Source organism: Scyliorhinus torazame, chromosome 11 (genome assembly GCF_047496885.1).
Source record: "Scyliorhinus torazame isolate Kashiwa2021f chromosome 11, sScyTor2.1, whole genome shotgun sequence".
Taxonomy (NCBI): domain Eukaryota; kingdom Metazoa; phylum Chordata; class Chondrichthyes; order Carcharhiniformes; family Scyliorhinidae; genus Scyliorhinus; species Scyliorhinus torazame.
Window position 1 is genome coordinate 68,130,672 of NC_092717.1, and position 20,123 is coordinate 68,150,794.

Consider the following 20,123-nt stretch of genomic DNA (forward strand, 5'->3'; position numbering starts at 1 on the left):
GAGAGGACTTTAACCTGGTGTTGTAAGACTTCTTTTCTTACTGTGGTTAGTTTTAGTATTTGCAGCCTGTATTTGGTGCCCATTGCTTAGTTTCAATGTCGGATCCGAGTCTTTGCAGTACTGATGCTGGAGCTGCTTTATCTCTCCAATTACAGAAACCCGCTGTGCTCGGCAGCCGGCAGCCCAATGGACTGGTTGCTCCCTGGCTGAGTGAGATGGGTCAGGGCGGGAGGAGGGATTTTCCATATCAGGAGGTGGGGAAAGAGGGAGGTCCAGCAGGAGGGGGGATCCAGCCTGGGGCTGTCAGGCGGCTGTCTGTATCTTTCTTTAAAGAGAAGAGCTCAGATTACAGTGTGTGTGAGTTAGAAAGTAGCCTCTGAGTCGCAGCCTTTGTCACTCACTTTGCTCGCTGGCAGCTGAGGCGGGCTCCGAATTCCCATCGATGTGGCCATAACTGGATCGTTCTCTGGACATCAGACATGGACTACAGGTAAGGAAGGGGCTGTGCCCAATCCCCTTCTCTCTTCAGCTTTCTGTTTTCCGTTAACTTGCCTGTCGTTTGCTAACTTGCTCTCTGCCCCCCCCCCCCCCTTATGTGCGTGTGTGGCAGGTTCTGCAAGACCACCCTGGCCCAGATGCTCCTCTTACAGTGGTGTTGTAGAATGACCAACGCCGCCCAGGTTCTGGAAGGTAAGGAAGGGCAGGAGGGAGATGGGTGGGGAATGGGGGTCAATCTGCAACAGCAGTGTGCATCCTGACTAGCTTTTCCAGTCTCATTTTGCACAAGTTATGAGGAAGACTTTTTATTCTACTTGGGAAAACATGAAGTATGCAGTCTATACTGTGAATAAAATACAATGCACCCTGCATTTACATTTCAATTTGGGGAATAGAAATATTTTAATTGTAAAAGTGAGCTTATTCAACATTCATCTTTCTCTTGCACCTCAAGAGTTCCTTAAGTTTTGTTTTAACAACTTGCCAATCACAAACTTTCCTAGTTTGGTAAATGGAATGTTTGTACTTTAGGGAACGGGGGTTGGGTGAGGACATGAATGAGGACATGGAAAGGAATTCCTCATTCAAAGGCTTTTATGCTTTGTGTGGTACAGACTGAAACTCAAACTGCCTGTTAGCCGCTCATGTTTGTAATTGGTTTGCTTTAACTATTTATCTGGAGTCGAGTCACTGGCAGTGATGGTTAGAAAGTCATCTCAGACTCCCAGCACTCACAACACAGCCACTGAGAAGTGCAATGGAGAAATGTTCAGTCATAGAGATTGTGACAGAGGTGCTCATGTTAAAACACCACCAATGTGGAATTTTAGTGAAATAGGTTTACAGATAAATTACTTCTTGCACATCTTTCTTTACAATTTAGAGTACCCAATTCTATTTTTTCAATTAAGGGGCAATTTAGTGTGGCCAATTCACCTACCCTGCACATATTTTGGGTTTTGGGAGTGAGACCCACGCAAACACGGGGAGAATGTCCAAACGCCACACAGACAGTGACCCAGGGCCGGGATCGAACCCGGGTCCTCGGCCTGTGAGGCAGAAGTGCCTCCGTGTCGCCCAGTGATTTATCTGGGCAGCACAGTGGTTAGCACAATTGCTTCACAGCTCCAGGGTCCCAGGTTCGATTCCCTGCTTGGGACACTGTCTGCGTGGAGTCTGCACGTTCTCCCTGTGTCAGCGTGGGTTTCATCTGAGTGCCCCGGTTTCTTCCCGCAGTCCAAAGCTTTGCGGGTTAGGTGAATTGGCCATTATAAATTGCCCTTTGTGTCCAAAAAGGTTAAGTGGGGTTACTGAGTTACGGGGATAGGGTGGAGGTGTGGGCTTGACTAGGGTGCTCATTCCAAGGGCCGGGGCAGACTCGATGGACTGAATGGCCTCCTTCTGCACTGTAAATTCTTTGATTCTATGATCTTTTTAAAAGGGAAGGGATCAATATCTCTCCTAGTCTCAAATCAGTGTGAAGGAGAATTTACATTTGCATTTCTGAAACAATAGGATTTAGTCTGTCTTGTGAATTTGATCACTATTTGCGCTTTGAATTTATGTTTTAATCTAGAAAGTCAAAATATTCTATTATAGACCATAGAATTTACAGTGCAGAAGGAGGCCATTTGGCCTATCGAGTGTCCACCGGCTCTTGGAAAGAGCACCCTACCCAAGGTCAACACCTCCACCCCATAACCCAGTAACCCCACCCAACACTAAGGGCAATTTTGGACACTAAGGGCAATTTATCATGGCCAATCCACCTAACCTGCACATCTTTGGACTGTGGGAGGAAACCGGAGCACCCGGAGGAAACCCGCGTGGGGAGGATGTGCAGACTCCACACAGACAGTGACCCAAGCCGGAATCGAACCTGGGATCCTGGAACCGTGAAGCAATTGTGCTATCCACAATGCTACCGTGCTGCTATTGGTTGGTAAAGTGTGGCTGTATTTTATTTGTACTGTAATTTGAAGACCACTACCCACATGAGCGGGCAAATCACCGGTGTTTATTCATCAATGTTCGAAACTCGTGAATGTTACAGTCAGAGACTGTTCCACCAATGAAATCATTCATCGATTATGTTGCCTATTTTTTGCTCTGCAGGGAGTGAATGACAATTTCAGATTTTAGCTGCCTGATGCACGATCAATTAAACTCAAAGATGAGGTTGTAACATAACTGAAGGCTTTAATAGACTAGATCTGTTCCCCAGCAGCTTCGGTACAGAATGAGGGCTGCTGGGACGGCACTGGCTCGTATACCCCGCCTGTCAGGGCGGAGCTACATACCAAACAGCCAATGGTAAACTCCTAGGTTTACCCAATGGTCTACAGCCTCTCGGGTACTGCAATACATGATAATACCACACTGCCTTTGTATACTGTACCCATCCTGTTTGACTTCTCCCAGGAATGTCACATCTAATGTCCCTGATTATATCCTGTTCCTCAGTAATTGAAGCTGAGTTTTTACTCCCTTGGTAATCTGAACTGAGTTATCAGACCCCCATATCTGCTCCAATGCCAAAAAACTTGCTTTTGTTTCTGAATCATTCCCTGCCTCTACACACCCACTGCAGCATCCATCTCTACTGAAATCCATATCACTGTCTCCGTATCAGCTTAAAGCTCAAGTTCTCCAATGGGTTCCACAAACTGAAACTCCAAAATCATCTCTAGCTCGGGGCTTGTAATATCTCACACACTCTTATCAACCACCCTCTCTGACATACTCTGTTTCAAAGATCTTGTTTTTGACTTTAAATTGACCCACGGCCTCACTACACCATAACTTTTCATATTTTCTCCAATCTTACGCACTATATGTACCCTCGCTCCTCCAAAATGCAGACGCCTCCAATAGCATCATCGATATCGCAATGTCCCGAACTACATAGACATAGAACATATAGTGCTGTAGGAGGCCGTTCGGCCCATCGAGTCTGCACCGACCCACTTAAGCCCTCACTTCTACCCTATCCCCGTAACCCAACAAATCCTCCTAACCTTTTTGGTCACTAATGGCAATTTAGCATGGCCAATTCACCTAACCTACACGCCTTTGGGCTGTGGGAGGAAACTGGAGCACCCGGAGGAAAACCACGCAGACACGGGGAGAACATGCAGACTCCGCACAGACAGTGACCCAGCGGAGAATCGAACCTGGGATGCTGGGACCCTGGCGCTGTGAAGCCACAGTGCTATCCACTTGTGCTACCGTGCTGCCCAAACTCTACGTTTCTCTTTCTCTGCCTTCAAAACTGACTTCTCTTTCCTTGTACCTTCAGTCTCATCGCCTAACCTCTCTCCATCTCTGTGCCCAGCTCAGTGCCTAATAATTCCCTTCCTCCCTGCCGCACCCCCCACCCTGAAACAGCAACAAGAAATTTCAGAGAATTTCACTGTGCATTTGCATGAATATCTCAGTGAAGCTTTAGGTTATATTTTGTATTCAAAAGTATGTTTGATCTAAATCAAAACTAAATAAAAGATACACAATTGGTCCAAATATCGTGGACGATGGTGAGGTTAACTAGACATTGAATCAATTTGTTTTCCAATTGTAAAGATTCTTGTTTGCTGTGTTTGGATGACGGTTCACTCTAGTTTGTTGAACTTTGTGAGTTGACATTTGGCGGTGAGAAGGTTTAAAGAGTCAATGAACCCAATTTAGAAAACAGTAAATGTAATAGGTTGCTTGCAAACATTATCCTCTAGCTAGTCCACTGAACATGTAGGGCTAGTTGTAAAATTCACAGTAGACATTTTATCACAAACGTAGTTGGGCAAAACACAATTTTTTTGCCATCTGCCTTTCAAAGGAAGACCATTTTTTTAATTTCCTGGAGTTAATCAAGGAGGAACGATTTTGTTTATACTGTAAAACCTTAAGTTTGATGATAATATAATAACCTTTTATTGTCAAAAGTATGAAGTTACTGTGAAAACATTCCGGCGCCTGTTCGGGTAAGCTGGTACGGGAATTGAACCCATGCTCCTGGCCTTGTTCTGCATCACAAACCAGCTGTCTAGCCCACTGAGCTGATGAACTCTAGTTTGAAACTTAACCTTGACGAAGGCTGCATTTATGTGACTGTGGTTGCGGAATTGTAGAGTGGTTTCGCTTCACATTAGCACGGCAGTGTAAATTCAGTCTGACACTAGAATGGGGAGTCTGAACTGATGCTGGAATGAGATTCCTGAGAGGAACAACTTTCATTCCGCTTCATATCGGAATCAGCTCACCCTTCGTATCCAAAATATATCACATATATTTAACACTGTGCAAAACTAGAATAACTACACACCTGGAGCCTTGAATGAGTATCATTCTACAAATGCAAGTTTAACTGTTTAACTGTTCAGATTGAATCTGCGTTGTTGGCCTCGTTCTGCATCACAAATCCGCTGTCCAGCCAACTGGGCTAAACCGCCCCCCCTATGTGTGTCTCCCTGTATACTCTGGTGGATGGTTTAAAAAGAAAGAAAGAGGACTTCCAGTTGCGGCCATGCAGACCTAAGTCGCACTTTCAGCGGCTCCCGCTTGGAACGGACTTTTGGGCTCTTTTCAGGGCCCCCAACGGCATTTTTCCGACATTTCCCGGTGTGGGAAGAAGACTGTAACATTCCCCCAACAGTGTATTGCTTGGACCAGGAGCGGGGCGACTAAAAAAGTGGTGGTGAACCCAAAGAAAGTGCGAGGGAAGAAGAGCAAGATGGCGGCAGGCGGGGACCAAGCAGCGTGGCTGCAGTGGGCGCAGGAGCAGCAGGAGGTTATCCAGCGCTGCTTCAGGGAGCTCAAAGCGGACCTGCTGGAGCCGATGAAGGCTTCTATCGATAAACTGCTGGAGACCCAGGCGGCCCAGGGGATGGCGATCTGCGAGGTCCGACGAAAGATCTCCGATAACGAGGACGAGGTCTTGGGCCTAGCGGTAAAGGTGGAGGTGCACGAGGTGCTCCACAAGAAATGGCAGGAACAGTTCGATGAGATGGAGAATCGGTCAAGGCGGAAGAATCTGCGGATCCTGGGCCTCCCGAAGGGGCTGGAGGGGCCGGACGTGGGGGCCTATGTGGTCACCATGTTGAACTCGCTGATGGGAGCGGGGTCCTTCCAGGGGCCCCTGGAGCTGGAAGGGGCCCATAGAGTGTTGGCGAGGAGGCACAAGGCGAACGAGCGTCCGCGGGCGGTGCTGGTGCGGTTCCATCGGTTCGTCGATCGGGAGTGTGTGCTCAGGTGGGCCAAGAAGGAGAGGAGCAGCAGGTGGGAGAACGCGGAGGTTCGGATATATCAGGACTGGAGTGCGGAGGTGGCGAAGAGGAGGGCCGGGTACAATCGAGCGAAGGCGGTGCTGCACAGGAAGGGGGTGAAGTTTGGCATGCTGCAGCTGGCGTGACTGGGTCCAAGGACCGGCACCATTATTTTGAGTCCCCGGAGGAGGCGTGGGCCTTTGTTCAGGCCGAGAATCTGGACACAAACTGAGGGTCGGGATGGGTGGTCAGGGATTGCTGTTGGTGTGTTACATTTTGAGGCGGGATTTTTTGCTCTTGTTTCTGTTTGATTCGGTGTTGGTGGTTAGGGTGGGTTGGGCACTGTTTTGGTTGGGTCTGTCGGGTGGGCTCTTGGAGGGGGGCAAGTAAATGGAGTAGGGGTGGATGGCTGGTAGGGGGGATGGGGGGCCCCGCGGGGGAGGATGAGGCCCCGCGGGGGAGGGTGAGGCCCCGCGGGGAGGCCACGTGAGGGAGGGTGAGCCCCGCAGGGGAGGGTGAGGCCCCGTGGGGTAGGGTGAGGCCCGAGTCGGGGGTGAGGGGACTGGAACTTGTAAAAGGAGCTGCGTCTGAGGTGGCGGAGCCGGGCAGGTGGAAAGCGCGGGCTTTTTCCCACGCTGAAGGCTGGAGGGGGCGGGGAAGCAAGGATTGTTTCCCGCGCTTGGGATGGAAGGGGGAGGCGGAGAGCCTGCTGATGGGTAATGGAGGAGGAGGGGATGTCCCACAATGGGAGGAGTCGAAGGAGAGGCGGGAGTGGCCGGGGTAAGCAGGAGACAGCTGACTTGCGGGAGTGCAATGGGGGGAGCAAGGCAGCTAGGTGGGGTCCTAGCTGGGGGTGGGTGGGGGGGAACCGGGTTACTGCTGGTATTGTCAAGGGGGAGCTGGAGCGAGTAGAAGGGGTTGGGACTGGGGTCTGCCGCCGTGGGGAACGGGCCGGGCGTGGGGTGCGTGCGCATGGCTGGCCGAGGAGGGGTTATGGCTAGTCGGCAGGGGAGGGGGGGCGGGTAGCCCCCTGATCCGGCTGATAACCTGGAATATAAGGGGACTGAACGGGCCGGTCAAGCGGGCCCGGGTGTTCGCGCACCTGAAGGGGCTGAAGGCGGATGTGGTCATGCTCCAGGAGACACACCTGAAGGTGGCAGACCAGGTAAGATTGAGGAAGGGGTGGGTAGGTCAGGTGTTTCATTCGGGGCTGGATGCCAAAAATCGGGGGGTGGCGATCTTGGTGGGAAAGAGGGTGTCGTTCGAGGCGTCGAGCATTGTGACAGACAATGGCGGCAGGTACGTAATGGTAAGTGGTAAGCTGCAAGGGGAGAGGGTGGTGCTGTTCAACGTGTACGCCCCGAACTGGGATGATGCGGGTTTTATGCGGCGCAAGTTGGGTCGGATCCCGGACTTGGAAGTGGGGGGCCTGATAATGGGGGCGGGACTTTAACACGGTGTTGGATCCGGCACTGGACCGCTCCAGGTCTAGGACGGGTAGGAAGCCACGTGAGGGAGGGTGAGCCCCTCACGTGGTGAGGGGGTTTATGGACCAGATGGGAGGGGTGGACCCTTGGAGATTTGCAAGGCCGGGGGCTAGGGAATTTTCATTCTTCTCGTATGTTCATAAGGCCTATTCCCGGATCAACTTTTTTATTATGAGCAGGGCTCTGATAGCGAAAGTAGAGGATACCGAGTACTCGGCGATAGCCATTTCAGATCACGCCCCGCATTGTGTAGACCTAGAGCTGGGGGAGGAGAGGGACCAGCGCCCATTGTGGCGCTTGGAGGTGAGGCTGTTGGCGGACGAGGAGGTGAGTGAGCGGGTCCGAGGAAGCATAGAGAGATACCTTGAGGCCAACGATAATAGGGAGGTCCGAGTGGTGATGGTCTGGGAGGTGCTGAAGGCGGTGGTTAGGGGAGAGCTGATCTCCATTAGGGCCCACAAGGAGAGGAGAGAGCAGAGGGAGAGGGAGAGGCTGGTGGGGGAGATGGTGAGGGTATGCGGAGGTGCCTGAGGAGGGACTGTTGAGGGAGAGGCGTAGCCTCCAGGCCGAATTCGACCTGTTGACCACCAGGAAGGCGGAGGCGCAGCAGAGGAAGGCCCAGGGGGCGATTTATGAATATGGGGAAAAGGCAAGTCGGATGCTGGCGCATCAGCTTCGGAAGCGGGATGCAGCTAGGGAGAACGGGGGAGTTAAGGATAGGGGAGGGAGTGTGGTGCGGAGTGGGGTTGGCATCAAAGAGGTCTTCAGGGACTTTTATGAGGAACTGTATCGGTCCGAGACCCCACTGGAGGAGGGAGGGATGGGACGCTTTCTGGACCAATTGAGGTTCCAGAAGGTGGAGGAGGGACTGGTGGCGGGATTAGGGGCCCCAATTGGGCTGGAGGAGCTGGCCAAAGGGATAGGGAGCACGCAGGCGGGGAAGGCACCGGGGCCGGACAGCTTTCCGGTTGAATTCTACAAAAAATATGTGGACCTGTTGGGCCCGTTGCTGGTTAGGACCTTCCATGAGGCAAGGGAGGGGGGGGGCTCTGCCCCCCACGATGTCCCGGGCACTGATCTCCTTGATCTTGAAGCGGGACAAGGATCCACTGCAGTGTGGGTCTTACAGGCCGATTTTGTTGTTAAACGTAGATGCCAAGGTGCTGGCGAAGGTCTTAGCCACGAGGATTGAGGATTGTGTGCCGCAGATCATCCACGAAGACCAGATGGGGTTCGTGAAGGGGAGGCAGTTGAACGCGAATGTGCGGACGCTCCTGAACATCATTATGATGCCGGCGAGGGAGGGGGAGGCGGAGATAGTGGTGGCGATAGACGCTGAGAAGGCCTTCAATAAGGTAGATGGGCGTACTTGTGGGAGGTGCTGAAGAGGTTCGGGTTTGGGGAGGGGTTCATCAGGTGGGTTAGGCTGTTTTACGAGGTCCCGATGGTGAGTGTGACCACGAACAAGAGGAGGTCTGAGTACTTTTGGTTGCATCGAGGGATGAGGCAGGGGTATCCCCTGTACCCCTTGCTCTTCGCACTGGCGATTGAACCTCTGGCTATGGCACTGAGGGAGTCGAGGAACTGGAGGAGGTTGGTGCGGTGTGGGGAGGAGCATAGGGTGTCGCTCTAAGCGGACGACTTGCTGCTATATGTGACGGACCCGGTGGGGGGAATGCCGGAGATAATGAGGAGCCTCAGGGAGTTCGGGGATTTCTCAGGGTACAAGCTCAACATGGGGAAGAGCGAGTTGTTCGTGGTTCACCCAGGGGACCAGGAGAGGGGGATTGGCGAGCTCCCACTAAAAAGGGCAGAGAAGGGCTTCAGGTATTTGGGGGTCCAGGTGGCCAGGAGCAGGGGGGCCCGGCATAAACTTAATTTCATGAGGCTAGTGGAGCAAATGGAGGAGGAGTTTAAGAGGTGGGATGCGTTGCCGCTGTCCCTGGCGGGTAGGGTGCAGTCGGTTAAGATGACGTTGCTCCCAAGGTTTTTGTTCCTGTTCCAGTGCCTCCCCATTCTTATCTCGAAGGCCTTCTTTAGGCAGGTCAACAGGAGCATAACGGGGTTTGTTTGGGCGCGAGGGACTCCCGAGGGTGAGAAGGGTGTTCCTGGAGCGGAGTAGGGATGGGGGGGGGGGGGGGGGGGGGCTGGCACTGCCCAACCTCTGTGGTACTACTGGGCCGCCAATGTGGCGATGGTGCGCAAGTGGGTGATGGAGGGGGAGGGGGCTGCATGGAAGAGGCTGAAGACGGCGTCTTGTGAGGGTACGAGTCTGGAGGTGCTGGCAACGGCGCCGTTGCCGCTCCCTCCAATGAGGTATACCACGAGCCCGGTGGTGGCGGCTACCCTCAAAATCTGGGTGCAGTGCAGGCGGCACAGGGGAGAAGTGGGGGTCTCAGTGTGGACCCCAATACGGGGGAACCACCAGTTTGTCCCAGGGAGAATAGGTGGAGGGTTTTCGGCATGGCACAGGGCAGAGATAAGAAGGTTGGGGGACCTGTTTGTGGATGGGAAGTTCGCAAGCCTGGGTGAGCTGGAGGAGAAGTATGGGCTCCCCCCGGGGAACACCTTTAGGTATCTACAGGTAAGGGCGTTTGCCAGGTGGCAAGTGTTGGAATTCCCGCTGCTGCTGCCACGCACGGTACAGGACAGGGTGCTCTCGGGGGTGTGGGTTGGAGAGGGGAACATCTTAGAAACTTACCAGGTGAAGCAGGAAGAGGAGGAGGCCTCGGTGGTGGACATAGAACATAGAACATAGAACAATACAGCGCAGTACAGGCCCTTCGGCCCACGATGTTGCACCGAAACAAAAGCCATCTAACCTACACTATACCATTATCATCCATATGTTTATCCAATAAACTTTTAAATGCCCTCAATGTTGGCGAGTTCACTACTGTAGCAGGTAGGGCATTCCACGGCCTCACTACTCTTTGCGTAAAGAACCTACCTCTGACCTCTGTCCTATATCTATTACCCCTCAGTTTAAAGTTATGTCCCCTCGTGCCAGCCATTTCCATCCGCGGGAGAAGGCTCTCACTGTCCACCCTATCCAACCCCCTAATCATTTTGTATGGAGTTGAAAGGTAAGTGGGAGGAGGAGTTGGGGGAGCAGATCGAGGAGGGGATGTGGGCGGATGCCCTTGTGAGGGTGAACTCTTCCTCTTCGTGCGCGAGGCTCAGCCTCATACAGTTTAAGGTGCTGCACAGGGCACACATGACCGGAACATGGATGAGCCGGTTTTTTGGGGGTGAGGACAGGTGTGTTAGGTGCTCAGGGAGCCCGGCAAATCACACCCATATGTTCTGGGCGTGCCCAGCGCTGGAGGAGTTTTGGAAGGGCGTAGCGAGGACGGTGTCGAGGGTGGTAGGATCCAGGGTCTAACCGGGCTGAGGGCTCGCAATATTTGGGGTTGCAGGGGAGCCGGCCGGGAGTGCAGGAGGTGAAAGAGGCCGGTATTCTGGCCTTTGCGTCCCTGGTAGCCCGGCGAAGGATTCTTCTTCAGTGGAAGGATGCGAGGCTCCCAAGCGTGGAATCCTGGATCAACGATATGGCGGGGTTTGTGAAATTTAAAAAAAAAACATATATTTATTAAAGTTTTTTAACACAATTTTTCTCCCTTACAAACAATAACCCCGCCCCCCCCCTCGTAACAAAAACAAAAAACGAGAAATCGCGCAGTGCAAGATATATACATGGCAAAATGATATATTTACACAGCTTTGTACACTGGCCCTCACCCGTACGTGCCAGTTCCCCCGACCCTTCATGTTATCTCTTGCTCATCCACCCTCCCAGGCAGTCCCTCCTCTCCCCCCCCCTCCCAGGACGTCCCCCTCCCCCCCAAGGTTGCTGCTGCTGCTGACCGACCTTCCTCTAACGCTCCGCGAGATAGTCTAGGAACGGTTGCCACCGCCTGTAGAACCCCTGCGCAGACCCTCTCAAGGCGAACTTAATCCTCCCCAACTTTATGAATCCAGCCATATCATTTATCCAGGCCTTCAGGCTGGGGGGCTTCGCCTCCTTCCACATTAGCAAGATCCTTTGCCGGGCTACTTGGGACGCAAAGGCCAGAATGCCGGCTTCTTTCACCTCCTGCACTCCCGGTTCGTCCACTACTCCAAATATTGCTAGCCCCCAGTTTGGCTTGACCCGGACTTTCACCACCTGAGATATTGCTCCCACCACTCCTCTCCAGAACCCCTCCAGTGCCGGGCATGACCAAAACATATGGACATGGTTCGCCGGGCTCCCTGAGCACCTTCCACACCTGTCCTCTACCCCAAAGAACCTACTCAACCTCGCCCCCGTCAAGTGCACTCTGTGGACCACCTTAAATTGTATCAGGCTGAGCCTGGCACACGAGGAGGAGGAATTAACCCTACCTAGGGCATCAGCCCACAGACCTTCCTCGATCTCCTCCCCCAGCTTCTCCTCCCATTTACCCTTCAACTCTTCTACCAGCGCTTCCCCCTCTTCTTTCAACTCCTGGTGTATTTCCGACATCTTGCCCTCCCCGACCCATACACCCGAGATCACCCTATCTTGAACTTCTTGTGCCGGGAGCAACGGGAATTCCCTCACCTGTCGCCTCACAAAAGCCCTCACCTGCATATATCTAAAGGCATTTCCTGGGGGTAACTCGAACTTCTCCAGTGCCCCTAGGCTCGCAAACGTCCCGTCGATGAACAGGTCCCCCATTCTTCCAATCCCGGCCCGATGCCAGCTCTGGAACCCCCCGTCCATCTTCCCCGGGACAAACCGGTGGTTACCCCTGATCGGGGACCACACCGATGCTCCCATTGCACCCCGGTGCCGTCTCCACTAGCCCCAGATCCTTAGCGTTGCGGCCACCACCGGGCTCGTGGTATACTTTGTCGGCGAGAGCCGTCACCAACGCCCCCAGGCTAGTTCCTTTACAGGACGCCATCTCCATCCTCTTCCATGCCGCCCCCTCTCCCTCCATAACCCACTTGTGGATCATCGCCACATTTGCTGCCCAATAGTAGCTCCCCAGGTTTGGCAGCGCCAACCCTCCTCGGTCCCTACTGCATTCCAGGAACCCTCTCCTTACTCTCGGGGTCTTATTCGCCCACACAAACCCCATAATACTCCTGCCTACTCTCTTAAAAAAGGCCTTAGTGATCACGATGGGAAGGCACTGAAACACAAACAGAAACCTCGGAAGGACCACCATTTTGACCGACTGCACTCTACCCGCCAGCGAGAGCGGTAACATGTCCCATCTTTTGAAATCCTCCTCCATTTGCTCCACCAACCTCGTCAGATTCAGTTTATGTAGGGTCCCCCAACTCCTGGCTATTTGGATCCCCAGATACCGAAAGCTCCCCTCCGCCCTCCTCAGCGGTTGGTCCCCTATCCCTCTTTCTTGGTTCCCCCGCCTGTAATACAAAGAGCTCACTCTTCCCTACATTGAGCTTTTGCCCGAAAACTCCCCAAACTCCCTTAGAGTTTGCATGACCTCCACCATCGCCTCCATTGGATCCGCCACGTACAGCAACAGGTCATCCGCATATAGCGACACCCGATGCTCTTCTCCCCCTGCGAACAACAGGGGGGACAGGGGGCACCCCTGCCTCGTCCCTCGGTACAGTCGAAAGTACTCCAACCTCCGCCGGTTTGTCACTACACTTGCCATCGGGGCTCTGTAAAGGAGCTTAACCCAATTGATAAACCCTACCCCGAACCCAAACCTGCGCAGCTCCTCCCAGAGGTACTCCCACTCTACTCGGTCAAAGGCCTTCTCTGCGTCCATAGCTGCCACTATCTCCGCCTCTCCCTCCTCCGATGGCATCATTATCACGTTTAAGAGCCGCCGCACATTGGTGTTTAGTTGCCTGCCCTTTACAAATCCCGTCTGGTCCTCGTGGATCACCCCCGGGACACAGTCCTCGATCCTCGTGGCCAGCACTTTTGCCAGCAACTTTGCATCCACATTGAGGAGCGAGATCGGCCTGTACGATCCACATTGCAGTGGGTCCTTGTCCCGCTTTAGGATCAAAGAAATTGTCGCTTCCGACATTGTCGGGGGCAGGGTCCCCTCCTCTCTTGCCTCATTAAAGGTCCTCACCAGTAGCGGGGCCAACAGGTCTGCGTACTTCCTGTAGAACTCCACCGGGAATCCGTCCGGTCCCGGGGCCTTCCCTGCCTGCATGCTCCCCAAACCCTTGCTCAGCTCCTCCAACCCAATTGGTGCCCCCAAACCAGCCACCTCTTGCTCCTCCACCCCCGGGAATCTCAGCTGATCTAGGAATCGTCTCATCCCCTCTTCCCCCGCTGGGGGCTGGGATCTGTACAGCTCTTCATAAAATGCCTTGAATACCTCGTTTATTTTCGTTGTACTCCGAACCGTGGCTCCCCTTCCATCTTTGACTCCCCCCATTTCCCTCGCTGCCATATTCTTACGGAGCTGGTGTGCCAGCATCCAACTAGTCTTTTCCCCATACTCGTAGGTCGCCCCCTGCACTTTCCTCCACTGTGCCTCCGCCTTCCCTGTGGTCAACAGGTCAAACTCCGTCTGGAGCCGTCGTCTTTCCCCAAGTAATCTTTCCTCCGGGGCCTCTGCGTATCTCCTGTCCACTCTCAAAATCTCCCCCACTAACCTCTCCCTTTCCATACCCTCTGTCTTCTCCCTATGAGCCCTAATGGAAATTAGCTCTCCCCTGATCACCGCCTTCAACACCTCTCATACCACCCCCACCCGCACTTCCCCGTTGTCGTTGGCCCCCAAGTACCTTTCGATACACACCACCTTGTCCGCCAGCAGTCCCACATCCAGCCGCCACAACGGGCGTTGGTCCCTCTCCTCCCAGTTCCACCCAATGTGGGGCATGGTCCGAAACGGCTATAGCCGAATACTCCGTCCCCTCCACCCTCGGGATGAGCGCCCTACCCTTAACAAAGAAATCTATCCGGTAGTAGGCTTTGTGTACATGGGAGAAGAAAGAAAATTCCCTGGCCTGCGGCCTTGCAAACCGCCATGGGTCCACTCCCCCCATCTGATCCATAAACCCCCTAAGTACCTTGGCCGCCACCGGCCTCTTTCCAGTCCTTGATTTGGAGCAGCCTAGTGCTGGATCCAACACTGTATTGAAGTCCCCTCCCATTATCAGGCCTCCTATCTCCAGGTCCGCAATGCGCCCCAACATGCGCTTCATGAATCCTGCATCATCCCAGTTCGGGGCGTATACGTTTACCAACACCACCCACATCCCTTGCAGCCTACCACTCACCATTACATATCGCCCTCCATTGTCCGCTACAATAGTCTTGGCCTCAAATGACACTCGCTTTCCCACCAATATTGCCACCCCTCTATTCTTCGCGTCCAGTCCCGAGTAGAATACCTGTCCTACCCACCCCTTTCTTAGCCTGACCACCTGGTCCGCCACCTTCAGGTGTGTCTCTTGGAGCATGGCCACGTCCGCCTTCAGTCCCTTTAAGTGCGCGAACACTTGAGCCCTCTTCACCGGCCCATTCAGGCCCCTCACATTCCACGTTATCAGCCGGATTGGAGGGGCTCTCACCCCCCCCATGCCCCGCCGACTAGCCATCTCCTTTTCTGGACCAGTCCCGTGTCCACCCCTCCCTCACCCTCCAGTCCCCCAGAGGGGGGATCCCCGTCCCGACCACCTCTTCTGTATCCCATTCCCTTTCGGCCAGTGCAGCAGCAACCCTTTCCCCCCCCCCCCTTCCCCTCCCCACTCCCCCCGCTAGACCCCTGTCTAGCTTTTTTGCTCCCCACATGTCACTCCCGTAAGTCAGCTGACGCCTGCTGACCCCGGCTTCCCCCGCTGTCCCATTGACCTCCCCACGTGGGAGTCTCCCAATCCATATGCATTCCTTCGTTCCCCTTCCCGCCTTTCTCCCCGCGCGCGGGAAAACACCCCGCGCTTTCCAAAGCCCGCTCCGCCCCCTCTGGCGCAGCTCCTGTCGCCTTGTTTCTCTCCCCCAGCCCATGTAACATTTCCTGCGTGTGATTGACCCCCTATATACAACAACCATCACACATCAAACCTCAAACATCCCCCCTACCCTCACAAACCCTCAGTTAGAGTCCAACTTTTCGGCTTGTACAAAGTCCACGCCTCTTCAGGCGTTTCGAAGTAATAGTGTTGGCCCTTGTATGTGACCCACAGTCGCGCTGGCTGCAGCATTCCGAATTTCACTTCTTTCCGGTACAACGCCGCTTTGGCCCGGTTGAAACCCGCTCTCCGCTTTGCAACCTCCGTGCTCCAGTCCGGGTATATTCGGATCTCTGCATTGTCCCACTTACTGCTCCGCTCCTTCTTGGCCCATCTCAGGACCCACTCTCTGTCCGTGAACCGGTGGAACCTCACCACCATCGCCCTTGGCGGCTCATTTGCCTGGGGCTTCTTCGCCAGCACCCGATGTGCCCCGTCCAACTCCAGCGGCCTCGAAGGGGCCTTCGTGCCCATCATCGCCTCGAGCATCGTGCTCGTGTATGCCCCGACATCAGCCCCCTCCACTCCCTCAGGGAGACCCAGGATTCGCAGATTCTTTCTCCTCGACCTGTTCTCCAGGTCTTCGAGTCTTCCCGCCCACCTCTTGTGTAGCGCCTCGTTCTGCTCCACTCTCACCGCCAGGCCCACGAGCTCGTCCTCGTTCTGACTGACTCTTTTCTGTACCTCCTGGATCTTAGCTTCGTGGACCTTCTGGGTGATCCCGAGTCCTTCAATTGCCGAAAGCATAGGCGCCAATATCTCCTTGCGCATCTCCTCGCGCTGCTCCTCGAAGCAGCGCTTGATGAACTCCTGCAGCTCCCCTTTGTCCCTGGCCGCCGCCATTTTGTTTCTTTCCCTCGCTTCTCCCGTTGCTCCAGTGCCGCTCCTTTGGCCGTTACACTTCTGGACGGTTTAAAAAGTCTATGGAAACTCCTGAAAAAGGTCTGAGAGTCAGTTCCAGACGGGAGCTGCCGAATGCGCGACCTACTCCTCCATGGCCGCCACCGGAAGCCTCGTCCCTGCTTCTTCAATGGCCTTGGTAGATCTTTTCACAGTTGTTCCCTCTGCTGCTAGAATTCACCTTTGATAGAGTCAAGTCAGATTGCAGCTTTAAGCTTGCCCTTCCCCCGCCTGCATGCTGGAAGAGGCTTTTGTCTAAACCTGCAGCCAAAGCCAAATCTTTTACTGTTACTGCCGGGTCTGGTAGCCAAAAGACACAACATTCCTGGGGTCACTGTCAGGGGAATGCTGCAGTCTCCTTGCCACACCGGGAAATGTCAAACAAATGCCGTGGGGGCCCTGTAAAAGAGCCCAAAAGTCCGTTCCAAGCGGGAACTACCGAATATGCGACCTAGCTCTGCATAGCCGCACCCGGAAGTCGGGGTTTATGAAATTGGAGAGGGGGAAATTTGCCTTCAGGGGATCGGTGCAAGTGTTTTTCAGGCGGTGGCAACCCTTCTTGGACTTCCTGGCAGAACGGTAGACAATGGTCAGCAGCAACCCGGGGGGGGGGGGTGGTTCTATATATTTTTTTTGTTTGTCTACACTGGGGGATCTGAGGGGTGTATATATTTGCTATGTTTGCTGTGTGTTAATTCGGGGTGTTAATTTATTATTTATGTATAGGGGGAGGTTTTTAAAATTTTGTTTTGTATTTAATTCTATTGGGTTTCTTCTTCATTTTGTTGTTGATATTTTGTGAAAACTTCAATAAAAATTATTTAAATTTAAAAAGAAAGAAAGACTTGCATTTATATAGTACCTTTCATGATCACAGCCAGTGAGGTAAATAATTAATCCTGGTTACTAGGAAACTATCCCAATGCCTCACAAAAAGAAACAAACATTGGAATGTTGGCACTTGAGCTGAATATTTCATTTCATTTAAAATTAAAGTACAGAAGAAGTACAATGAAATAATGATGCACATGAGCTAATGAGTCAGCTGTGGCTTGATCGTGGCAATCTCGCCTCTGAGTCAGAGTACCGTGAGTTTAAGTCTCATTTTGGAGTCCTAACCACATAATCGAAACTGACACTTGAGTGCTGTCTTTTTGGTGAAATGTTAAACCTTTTGTACTCTCAAGCAAAATGTAAAGATCCTGTGGCACTGTTTTGACGAAGAGGAAATGAGTTCTCCTCAATATCCGGAACATTTATCTTTCAATTTATACATAATGACACAAATTATTTTGTCCTTATGATTGTGGGAGCTTGCTGTGCAAAATTGGCTGCTGCATTACAGCTGTGACCACACTTCAAAATAACTTCTTGACAGTGAAGTGGAATAGGTCATCCTGAGGTCAAGAAAAATGCTCTATAAAAGAGCCTAAATTCTTCTGAAGAGCGAAAACCTTAAAAAAAATATTTTTAGAGTACCTAATTCTTTTTTTCCAATGAAGGGGTCAATCCACCTACCCTGCACATCTTTGGGTTGTGGGGGTGAGGCCCACGCAGACACGGGGAGATGTGCAAACTCCATTCAGACAGTGATCCGGGGCTCGGATCGAACCCGGGTCCTCAGCATCTGATCAAAAGATAGTTGAAAGGTATGGTGAAAGTAACTGGCAATCCCACGAGACAGAAGATTCCACAATGCCACATTGTGGAAAACTGATGTAACCAGATAGTTGACTTTCCTATACTACGTTCATTCATGATGTGGAGATGCCGGCGTTGGACTGGGGTGAGCACAGTACGAAGTCTTACAACACCAGGTTAAAGTCCAACAGGTTTGTTTCGATGTCAGTAGCTTTCGGAGCGCTGCTCCTTCCTCAGGTGAAAAAAACCTGAGGTTCATTCAGTGTTGCATAATGAATTCATCCTTCAGTAAGATGTATTTCACTTCAGGTACATTGCATTTATTCTGGAGAATTGGACTAATAGTGGGCGGCATGGTGTCACAGTGGTTAGCACTGTTGTTTCACAGTGCCAGGGACCCGTGTTCGATTCCTGGCTTGGGTCACTGTCTGTGCAGAGTCTGCACGTTTTCCCCGTGTCTGCGAGTGTTTCGTCCGGGTGCTCCTGTTTCCTCCCACAAGTCCCCAAAAATGTGCTTGTCAGGTGAATTGGACATTCTGAATTCTCCCTCTGTACCCAAACTGGCGCCGTAGTGTGGTGACTTGGGGATTTTCACAGTAACGTCATTGCAGAGTTAATGTAACCTATTTGTGACACTATTAAAGATTATTATTATAATCTGGAGCAGCTGTGTACAACTTCCACCGCGGCAATTTGGGAATTGGTATTCAGTCCAAAAAGTCTGGCAGTGAAAAGCTGGTATCAATAAAAGAGTAGATGAAATGGTGGACATGCTTTGAAGACTCATAGAGACACGTTACCGCATAACACTGAGCCTCTGAGTTGCTCTTGTTATCATGGTATTTATATGACTGGTCCTGCCATTGGTTGGAAGTCATACCTAGCACAAAGGAAGATGGTTGTGTTTGTTGGAGACCAAAGTGTCCAAGGCCTTGCCATCTTCACCTGCTTCATCAATGACTATCGCTGGTACATCAGGTCAGGTGGGGGATGCTCGCTGATAATTGCACAATGTCAATCAGATACTGAACCAGTCTGTGTTCAAATGCAGCATTCAGGATTGGGTTAATAAGTGGCAGAAATATTGGTGGCACGAAAGTGCCAGGAAATGACCATCTTCAACAACAGAGAATTCCCTTGACATTCAACTGTGTCACCATCACTGAATGCCCCACTGTCAACATCCTGGATGGTACCATTGACCAGAAACTAAACTGGACTAGTCATGTAAATACGTGGTTATAGTTACAGCGGAGGGGCGAGGAATTTTGCAGAGAGTGACTCAGCTCCTGAATTCCCAAAGCCTGACAAGTATCGACAAGAAAGCAGTCAGGAGTATGATAGAATAGTTGTCACTTGCCTGGATGAGTGAAGCTCCAACAATACTGAAGAAGCAAGGCAACATCCAGGGTAGAGTAGCCCACATGATCAGCACCCCAGCCAGCACCTTAAACATTCGCTCCCTCCACCACTGATGCACAGTGACAGCAGTGTGTACCATCTACAAGAAGCTCTGCACCAACTCACCCAAGAATTCTTCAAAAGCACCTTCCAAATTGATGACCTCTACCTCTTACAAGCACAATGGCAGCAGATGCATGGTGGCACCACCATCTTATAATATAATAATCTTTATTGTCACAAGTAGGTTTACATTAACAAAGAACAAAGAAATGTACAGCGCAGGAACAGGCCCTTCGGCCCTCCAAGCCCATGCCGACCATGCTGCCCGACTAAACTACAATCTTCTACACTTCCTGGGTCCATATCCCTCTATTCCCATCCTATTCATGTATTTGTCAAGATGCCCCTTAAATGTCACTATCGTCCCTGCTTCCACCACCTCCTCCGGTAGCGAGTTCCAGGCACCCACTACCCTCTGCGTAAAAAAACTTGCCTCGTACATCTACTCTAAACCTTGCCCCTCTCACCTTAAACCTATGCCCCCTAGTAATTGACCCCTCTACCCCGGGGAAAAGCCTCTGACTATCCGCTCTGTCTATGCCCCTCATAATTTTGTAGACCTCTATCAGGTCGCCCCGCAACCTCCTTCGTTTCAGTGAGAACAAACCGAGTTTATTCAACCGCTCCTCATAGCTAATGCCCTCCATACCAGGCAACATTCTGGTAAATCTCTTCTGCACCCTCTCTAAAGCCTCCACATCCTTCTGGTAGTGTGGCGAGCAGAATTGAACACTATACTCCAAGTGTGGCCTAACTAAGGTTCTATACAGCTGCAACATGACTTGCCAATTCTTATACTCAATGCCCCGGCCAATGAAGGCAAGCATGCCGTATGCCTTCTTGACTACCTTCTCCACCTGTGTTGCCCCTTTCAGTGACCTGTGGACCT

The 20,123-nt window shown here is 52.2% G+C and overlaps 1 long non-coding RNA gene across 1 annotated transcript in view; it reads left to right on the forward strand.

The window, feature by feature from the left end:
• The first annotated feature begins 228 nt into the window (after positions 1–228).
• The window catches only part of LOC140385325 (uncharacterized), a 230,509-nt gene continuing 210,614 nt past the window's right edge, over positions 229–20,123 (forward strand). Inside the window, exons 1-2 of the long non-coding RNA XR_011933336.1 lie at positions 229–490; positions 611–690. This is a non-coding gene — a long non-coding RNA (uncharacterized lncRNA). The remainder of the gene's footprint in view (positions 491–610; positions 691–20,123) is intronic.